The sequence below is a fragment of the Schistocerca gregaria genome, chromosome 6 (assembly GCF_023897955.1).
Source record: "Schistocerca gregaria isolate iqSchGreg1 chromosome 6, iqSchGreg1.2, whole genome shotgun sequence".
Classification (NCBI taxonomy): Eukaryota; Metazoa; Arthropoda; class Insecta; order Orthoptera; family Acrididae; genus Schistocerca; species Schistocerca gregaria.
Window position 1 is genome coordinate 146,819,429 of NC_064925.1, and position 9,442 is coordinate 146,828,870.

At 41.4% G+C, this 9,442-nt stretch overlaps 1 protein-coding gene across 2 annotated transcripts in view; it reads right to left on the reverse strand.

Moving 5' to 3' along the window:
* LOC126278473 (galectin-6-like) overlaps nt 1–1,565 on the reverse strand; it is a 448,782-nt gene extending 447,217 nt beyond the window's left edge. Inside the window, exon 1 of one of the 2 annotated variants that reach the window (XM_049978617.1) lies at nt 1,123–1,565. The gene's annotated coding sequence lies outside the window, so the exon portion shown is untranslated. The remainder of the gene's footprint in view (nt 1–1,122) is intronic. The other variant, XM_049978616.1, reaches the window with a different exon arrangement.
* Nucleotides 1,566–9,442: the final 7,877 nt, after the last annotated feature.

The following is a 9,442-nucleotide window of genomic DNA, read 5'->3' on the forward strand; positions in this document are numbered from 1 at the left end:
TGATTGTGAATTATTTTTATCTGCTCATAGAAGGTTTTCATACCTACGTTCAAAGACTCTCAGTTACGAGAGTGAATATTTAACTTTGCAGAGGAGTGTGCGCGCTTCTGCCATTAAAACCATTTGTGTGTCGGAGCGGGACTCGAACCAGGAACCTTGACCAGCTCTTGACTTAATAGTCTGTTTGTTGTTGGACCTTATCTGCACTACAGGCGAACATAGAACAGCTAATGAAACGACTTAGTGACGTACGTTTTGAAGTTGGCCTAAAAGCAACTGCAATAAGCCTAACTAATGTTTAATGAAATCACTGACAAAAACTGTACAAATAATGAATGAAACCACAGAACCGATTGATGAGTTTGCGTGTTCAGGGCATTTGAAGTTAACAACTGGATGAATAGCAGAAGAAATAAAAAGCGAAAATGGGAGGGGGACCTTATGTCAAATTAAACTATTTTTGAAAATAACCTACAGGAAAGTTGATAATTTTGAATGATTTGTCCTACTGAAAGTATAAGTCTGGATGTCAAAAGTAAGAACACTTCCCGATTCACAGAAAACGGAAGCTTTTTATTATACTAACTGTAGGTACACAAGAACATGTAAGCATAAAAAGTTACTACCACTATAGGGGCTCTCCGATCAAAACATTGGCGTGCTGACAGAATCTTCCGTCGGTTCTTGGTAGAACAACATTATAATAAATGAAAAGCACCAGTTTGATTTTGTTCTACAACACTGTAGAACAAAAGCAATCTGGCGCTTTTCATTTTTTACATTGCCGTGCACTGAAACGTTAAGTGGGTGATTAACCAGCAATCTGTTGGTAGTTGAACGTTCTTCAAGGGTAGCCAATTTAAGTTTCGAAAGTCAAAGCATCGATTATAGAATGTGAGACGTGTAGGAAGTGATGCAGTAAAGACGGTAAGGGATGAAGCACTGCATCAAAGTCGCCACTAGGTGGCTCACACTTTAATACGAATGGTGATGATAATAATGATAAACAGTGACTTCCAAGAGACAGCAACGTGCTTACTATAACCAGACACAGGCGATGAGTTTCTTTCCACTTAGTTTAGGAGCTTCCGTGATAAGTGTAAATAACAAACGTGGAACCACCTTACCTGTGTTGTAGGGAACAGCTGATCCAGGCGTCCACGTAAAGCACCGCAGGTATAAAAGTATATAAGAGCTGAGAACAGGCGATCTCCGCGTTTAGACTTATATGTAGCACACTGCACACCACGGACCCGCTGTTTAAACACTGTACCCTTCACTCCCAACTGCCGCCCTTCCCCGGTCGCGGCCTGTTACTCTCGCTGCACCGGCCGGCCTCACTGCACCGCACGCAGCTTTACAGCTGGAGCGCCGAGCTCATACTAAAGCGCGCAGCGGCGTCGCTTGCGCATGCGCCGGGCAGACAGGCAGGCTGAGCCACGCTACCTGAGCAGGCAGGCGGTCGTTTCGTCATCGCGTCGACGCTCGGCCACAGCCGAGGGCAGGTCGGGAATTGTGCCAGGCTGTTGCTGCCACGTGCTAGGCGAGCCGAGCCGAAGCGAAGTGGCCGGGAAGCGCGCCAGCAGGCGAGAGTAGTTTTGGCGACCGATGGCCTTGGAATTCGGGCGGCGAACACAGCCAGTTCGTTTACACTATCTATTCCGAAACCGAAGCGTTTCGCGAGTATCAACGTACCTCCGCAGGGAAAACCAACTCCAAGAAACTCTGACAACTGTTTTCATGTCGAAGTTCGATTTAGCTGCCAACTGTCGTCAACATTTATTTGAAATATTGAGTCAAACTATGTGAGGGAAGTATTGTGTTAAGTTTGCAACAGTTGACAATATTTGTAAGTCTGTCGAGCTCACAACATTTGTGAGTTTGTTAAACTTTCAAAATCTGTGTGTTTTCGTATGTTGGAACCGGCTTTAAGTGTGAGGATGCCTTCAGAAGCCCTACCTACAGTTCCAGTGAAACTATCTCGTACAGATTGACGCCCTCCGTGCTGACCGCATGGATTCCGAAAAATATCCATCATGCGAAACCCAACTCGCACTATTGTCACATGACATCCTAGTCAGTGAGTAAACACATAGCAGAGTTATGTAACAGGCGTATGCTCATTGTCCTCTCGTCTGCTTTGTTTCTTTCTTTCGTGTATACAATGGCGACTATCGATTACTTCAAAAATGGCTCTGAGCACTATGGGACTTAACATTTGTGGTCATCAGAACTACTTAAACCTAACTAACCGAAGGACACCACACAACACCCAGTGATCACGAGGCAGAGAAAATCCCTGACCCCGCCGGGAATCGAACCCGGGCGCGGGACGCGAGAACGCTATCGATTACTTACTTTTACAAAATTTCTTGAGTTCATTCACGATTACCCAAAACATTCTAGGCACAGTTTCACAAATCTTGGCCAGTGATATTCAATGAGAGTACATTAAACTTGTATAACTTCACCTGCTGCCGAATATGGAAGGTTCGCAGTAAGTTGTTGACCTGGTGATACTGCAGCTCTAAAATCTGTCTTTCCGCGGAATATGTGGTGCTACCAGCCTCAATAGTTCCACATGCCATTATGACAAAATTCCTGAAACGTTGCTTGTCTTCAATATACAGAGTGAAAAGTATTTAAACCGACAAACACTGGGAGGTTGTAGGTGACATCAAAACAAATATTTTTCCCTAATGTCATTTTTTCCTAAACCGGTAGAGGAAGATTTCTCTGGTCGCAAATTAATTAAACCAACAAACATTTTTCCATTTTTTTTATGACCAAGAGACAACACATTAACACAACCCAGTTTCAGGAGTTGCGTAAACAGGGTTGCGCATCTAGCCCCTCACAAAAAAGTCCAGAGGTCCCCATAGCTGGGGATCGAGCAGGCCATGGTACAGGACCACCTCTGCCAGTCCACGTTTCTGGGAACCGTCGGTCCAGGAATCGACGCACACGACGACTGAAATGTGCCGGCGCCCCGTCATGTTGGAACTACATCCGTTGTCTTGTAGGGAGCGGGACGTCTTCCAGCAATTCTGGCAATGCTCTGGCGAGAAAATTGTAATGGTGCCTGCCATTTAATGGCCTAGGTAGCAGATAAGGCCCAATTAAACAGTCCCCAACAACACCGACTCACACATTAACGAAGAGCCGCACCGATTGAAGGATCCCGCTCCACATGCTGCAAGACACCTTCGTCAAATTGCAGCGTTCTTACCGTGCGACGGCGCCCCTGTCCAGGTAATCTGAATGACCCGTTCTCACGCAGACGTTGGTACATAGCAGCAAAGGTCGTATGATGCAGGATACGGCGATTAGGATATTGTTGTTGATAAACCCTCTGTACAGCTAGTCCGTTGTGGTGCGCTACGTAGTACGCACCAACCATATCAGTGTACTCACTCCAGGTGTATCGATCGCTCCATTAGTAAACAGAGACAATGCACTACTACACTGATGGACAGCAGTTGCCTACAACTGAAGAGCATAATACGCCCTCTGACAACAGAAGATCGTACTACGGCGTCTAACAACTGACGAGTGTAATGCGGCCTCCACCGGTTTAAATAATCATCACAGGAAAAAATGACTTTAGGGAACAATATTTGTTTTGATGTCCCCTACAAACTCCCAAAGTTTGTCGGTTTAAATATTTTCACCCTGTAGAGCTTCTCCAACACAGATTTAAAAACTCTGTGGGTTTCTCTTTCTATCAAAAACTTTCTGGACGACATGCATCTTTCTTTGGGTTGATTTTAATGACGTACGTTCACAATCAGGTGCCATTTTCTTTTCTGTAAAAGTAATAAGAATAAAACACGCCAAATGTGGGTATTTACAAGAGTTTGAAACTGTTGTCGACATTTTGCAACAGTTGACAATTTTTGTAAGTCTGTCGAACTCACAATATTTGTGAGTTTGTTAACCTTGCAAAAGTTGTGTGTTTTGTTTGTTGGAGATGGTTTTCAGTGTGAGGGTACCTTCAGAAGTTCTGTCTAGAGTTCCAGTGAAACTGTCTCGAACAGATTGACGTCCTCCATGCTAACCGGATGGATTCCGAAAAATATCGATCATACAAAACCCAACTCGCACTCTTCTCACATGACTTCCTGAAAGCCATGGATCGAGGCATGGCTGGTGGTTGCAGTAGTAGTAGTAGTAGTAATAGTGTTACCTGACTTCCGAAAAGTATTTGACTCAATACATCAACGTCTTTTACCAAAGTACGGTAGTATAGGATAACAAACGGAACTAGTAACTATGTAGAGGATTTCTTAGTAGGCAGGAGGCAATATGTTATCGTGGTATCGACAAAAGTGTGGTTCACTTGTCCGTATAGAACACCAGTGCGACCCATTCTTGAGTACTGCTCGAGTGCTTGGGATTCCTACCAGTTCGGATTCAAGCAAGACATTCAAGAGATTCGGAGGCGGGTTGCTGTGTTTGTTACTGGTAAGTTCGATCAACACGGAAGTATTACGGAGATACTTCGGACACTCAAATGAGAATCGCTGGAGGGAAAACTGTTGGGCAAATTAAGAGAACCAGCATTTGAGCTGACTGCAGAACGATTCTAATGTGACCGATTTACATTTCGCGTAAGGACCACGAAGATAAGAGAAATTAGGGCTCGTACGGAGGAGTATAGATAGCCGTTTTTCTCCTCTCTCTGTTTGTGAGTGGTACACGAAAGGAAATGATTAGTATCGGTATAGGATATCCTCCGCCACGCATCGTAAGGCGTCTTGCGGGGTGTGTATGTAGATGCAGAAGTAAACTTACGGTGCGTCCTATGAAAGAGTGTTGGGACCCTTCTTGTTCATATTGTATCTTAATGACCTAGCAGTCAATGTTAATAGTAAACTCAGACTTTTCACAGATCATTCATTTACCTATAATGAAGTAGAATCTCAAAAAAGCAGCACATCAATTCAGTCAGATATTGTTAAGATTTTGCAGTGGTGCAAAGATGGGAAAGAATGGCAACCAGCTTTAAAACTACAGAAACATTAAACGATGCACTTCACAAAACGAAAAATAGAAATAGCCTACACTGGTGCCCAAAATTTAAGCAACAAACCACTATTTACCCGTCCCGTGTCTAATTCACGATATAGTCATACAAAAAGGCCAACAGATGTCCGTAGGAACGTGTTCTGCAGGGTATATGGCATTCCAGTCAACTGACAACCACACCAAGGAAGACGTGAGGACACCTATGAAACGGTACAGTGTTTGCTGGATAGTCCTACATCCACAATCGTTGAGTGGTATAACCGCTCTTTTAATTGAAAACAATATTATCAGGCTTATTCTCATATAGGGGAGAGGTGATTGATAGTATCGGAAATAATAGCATTGAAAGAGTTTTAATTAAAATTATCTATGTATAATCTGCATTAGAATAACCCTCGCAACAAAGTAGCGTCTCAGGGAGATCAAAGAGGGTTCAAAGCGGCTACTTTTGTTCATAAATCCTACTATATAAACCAAGCGCCGATATTGTTAGATCTCTTGTCTTGTTTTCTGTGCTTTGAATAAGTTTACGTAACTGCGGCGTGCGACTTACTGTAGCTGGAATTTCTGTGTGGTATTCTACGGAACGGATCAGGACATTTTTGTTAAGCTGCAAGAAATTGACTGTAGCTAATTTATACGGCACAGACTTTTCCCGTAAGATCACGGACTAAGAATATCTGAGGAATTGGGAACGAGAGAAAAAATAGCGCTCAATATTAAATTCTATTACATGACGAATAACCGATAATAGGGTCTGTGGACTATACGAAGGGACATTAAATTGAATATAAGAAGGCAGTTGGACATTTAGCTTTGTGAAAGTAAAACGGTACGAGTTTGAATGACTGTATCGAAGTATGGTAACAGACCATAATCCCTGCTATATTATCTTTGAGTGACGAACTATAAAAATCACGGACATTTTGGTTGCAGTAATTGCTGATAGTAAGTGTAGGATCAATCCTCCTGCCTCTATATACAAAAGCGCGATCATTCATGATCATTTAATTATTATTAAATGTTGTTAATAAAAATCTAAAGTAATTTCCGTTATATTATGTATAATCATAGGCAAGGTACAAACTGTTTCTCTCGATGACGGAAGGTTCGATTATGAAATATTACGAAGCGTAAATTGCGACTTGAAAACTATTCAACATTTCATTTCCAATCAGACAGAAATATTACAAAACCAGAAAAAGTTATCAGTAGTAACGTCGGAAATAGGAAGTTGATATAATAACTGCAATCTAAGGACGTTATTAACTATCTTCTCTTCGGTAACGCAGCAACAAATGAAGGGTGATTGACTTTGCCAAAAGTCAACATTAATTATTATTTTGAAAACCCGAAATTTAGTCGCGGTTACAGTGAAGATGTTTGTGGCTGCTCCATCTGATGTGAGATATAACGAAAAGTCAGGCATATACAGTAGATAAGAAAATCAATATCTTATGTCAGAGAAGTCGACGACAGGAGATCGACGGAGGGCGGCTACAACTGTCGCCCAACGCATGGCTCGAAAAAAGGTAATAAAACAATTATTACGCAATAAACAGTGGTGAAATATAATTGTTGTGATTGCATAATGAACAGTGACTGAGAACTCCCAACGCACAACGATACGAGCTGATTGCGGACGGAATATCGGGTAATTTCCAAGAATGATTGCCTATCGAAGTCACGGGGTCCAAACGATACACATCGAACGTGCGATCCTAAATCGATTACGCGACTATGGTGGCGGGCGTTATGGTCCATTATTTGTGATCGTAATTTTCATCTGTTTTCCGTGGTTCCCTTAGTTGCTCTAAGTTACACACCTCCTCGAATTAACGGTAAAAAGGGAAATGTTCCCGTAGCTTAAACATCACATGGACTTTCACATGACGACAATACCGACAACGAGTAAGTTAAGTAGTCTCATTTTTAATTATAAGTTTTTTTGTAACACTCTTCTTTTGTCGCTGCAGTAGCGTCCACCGTAATCATACTCATAACGCTCGCCACCAGAGTCTCGTGATCTGTTTAGGACCGTATGCTCGATATGTATCGTTTGGACCCCGCGACTTCGAGAGGCAATCATTCTTGGAAATTACCGAAGATAGCATCTGCGAGTCAGCCGATAACGAGGCACCTGCCTCCGGGAACTACAAGACGTCAGAAGCTGTTGGAATTAGGACATAATTGTGTTACTGCGTCTCGGACTTACGTGTAAACACATTTTACTACTGGCTGAACAGTACCTGATGTGCTTCCTTCTAATTTTAATTGCGTGGATAAATGAGGCAAGCCTGTGACGCATAAACTGTATAAGTAGTTAGAGATATATTTTATTTATTGTGCCTTGTTATTTTGGTGTTATTCTGAGAGTGTATATTGATAACAATGAAACGGAGATACCATTTAAGCTCGAATCTAGATACAAGTTGAGCGGCTTTGGGGAGAGAAGGTACGAGAGAGGATGAAAACCGTGTGGAAGATTTAGATGTTAATACGGCAGAGGATTTGTTGGAACCTGAAATGTCAAATAGGAGTAGAACTAGTTTGGAGAGGTGTAATGACCATACAGAAAGTGACGAAGTTGAAACTGTAGGTACTTCGAGGAAAGTAATCCCATCAGTGTGGTCAATATGCCATCTGGAGATATCAGTATCAATAAGCTGCTTGAATTTCTAGTGACATCAAATCAGGAACAAACAGACCTAAGTAATCAATGTGATCTTAATGATAAAGGCATTAGAGAGGAAATTTTGGGACAAGAGAAACAACGCGAACTTGCGAAAAAAAGCTTTTCGGCAGGAGTTGTTAGAATTACCGAAGCAACGAGATCAAGACCAGGAATTTAAGTAAGAGGTATTAAAGATTGTTAATGACCCAGAATCACGTACTAAGAAAAGGGATGAATACTTAAATTAGAGGGGAATGTGAAGGCAATAAATAAAGAACAGCCTAAAATAGCTGAACAGATCAACAAAGTAACTAAACAAGTAGAAGCTATAAAAAAATCACAGGGCAGGAGTTTATTGATAACCATCTTTGTAAACGGACGACTAAGATAGAGGGAAATTTGTCAGATTGGTGAGAAGCAAAGGCGGGAGAAGTTCACATGGAAGTTCAGAATGGTATCGAGGATGCGACGCAACAGAATAAACCAAATGCACCGCGACGCGAGAATGTAGACAGCGTGAAACAAATGAAAGCAGAATTCAATCTTATTAAGGAGAAAGTTTTAGCCGAGATGCCTTTATGGCAGGAATATGTAACTAATCGCTTGTCAAAAGGTGAAGGTAGTCCTAAAAGACAAAACCAATTTGAAAGATATCCAGAACCATTTTCTACAAATCAGTCGCCCATTCGGAGCCAAAGTGGCGAGAAAGCGATCATAATAACGGTAGAAGTAGCGATGAGTCGGATGTTGAAGATCGATATTATGATCGCAAGGGGACTGTTTCATCGTCTAAGTTGTACACCGTACTTTCAAAGCTAAGCAATTTCAAATATTTTCGAACGACAAAAATTCTATACAACCCAATGGTCTTTATGAAAAGTTCCAGAAATGTATTTCCCCGATATTGGAAGGAACAAGATAAAATAGAGATTAGAGTGTCGAAAGTACAAGCGGCTGGAAGTTGCAGAACAAGTAGAAATTTTGAAAAATTATTTATTGCAAAGTATGGTCGCAAAGCAAACAAAATCGATTAAGAATGAAATATATAGTCCGGAATTTTACAACCCTCAAAAAGGGACTTTACGGAAATACTTTGAGAAGTACATCAATAAAACTCGATACTGGGATAATCACATTAGTCACAGAGAGGTCATCTGAATTTTCAAGGGGAAATTACCCATTTGTTTACGCGAGAAATTAAAAAAACGTACCGGATGACCAAGCTGAACAATTTTTGTCAGTTATTGTCGTAATCCAGGGAGACGCTAAGAGCATGGGGAATCAATTTCACTGTACTAATTGTAATAACTGTCACCAAAATAGCTGTTGTAGTGGCAATAACAGTACTAGTAAAACGAAAGACAATGGAAAGGGTCACTATGTTTATCGAAATCAGAATATAAGTATAGCAATCAGGATAATGGCGATCAGTCTGGAGATAAAAATTATACACAGAATAATTCTAATAGCAATTACGAAAGTAATGGACAAATTTGTAGTAAAAGTGCTTAATGTTGCAACAGAAATCAGCAAAATCAGAATGGATACAATTCAAACGGTTTTAATAGAAAACGAAAGTACGAAGAGCAGTCGGGACAGCAAGGACAAGCGCAAGAGAGGCGTGTTCAGTGGGGTAATGGACCGAATATTCAGCGGTGCTTCCCACTAATGATATTACAGCTAATGCACAATTTGTACCAACGTTCGTAATGTCTATGCCTGAGAATATCTCTACCAACA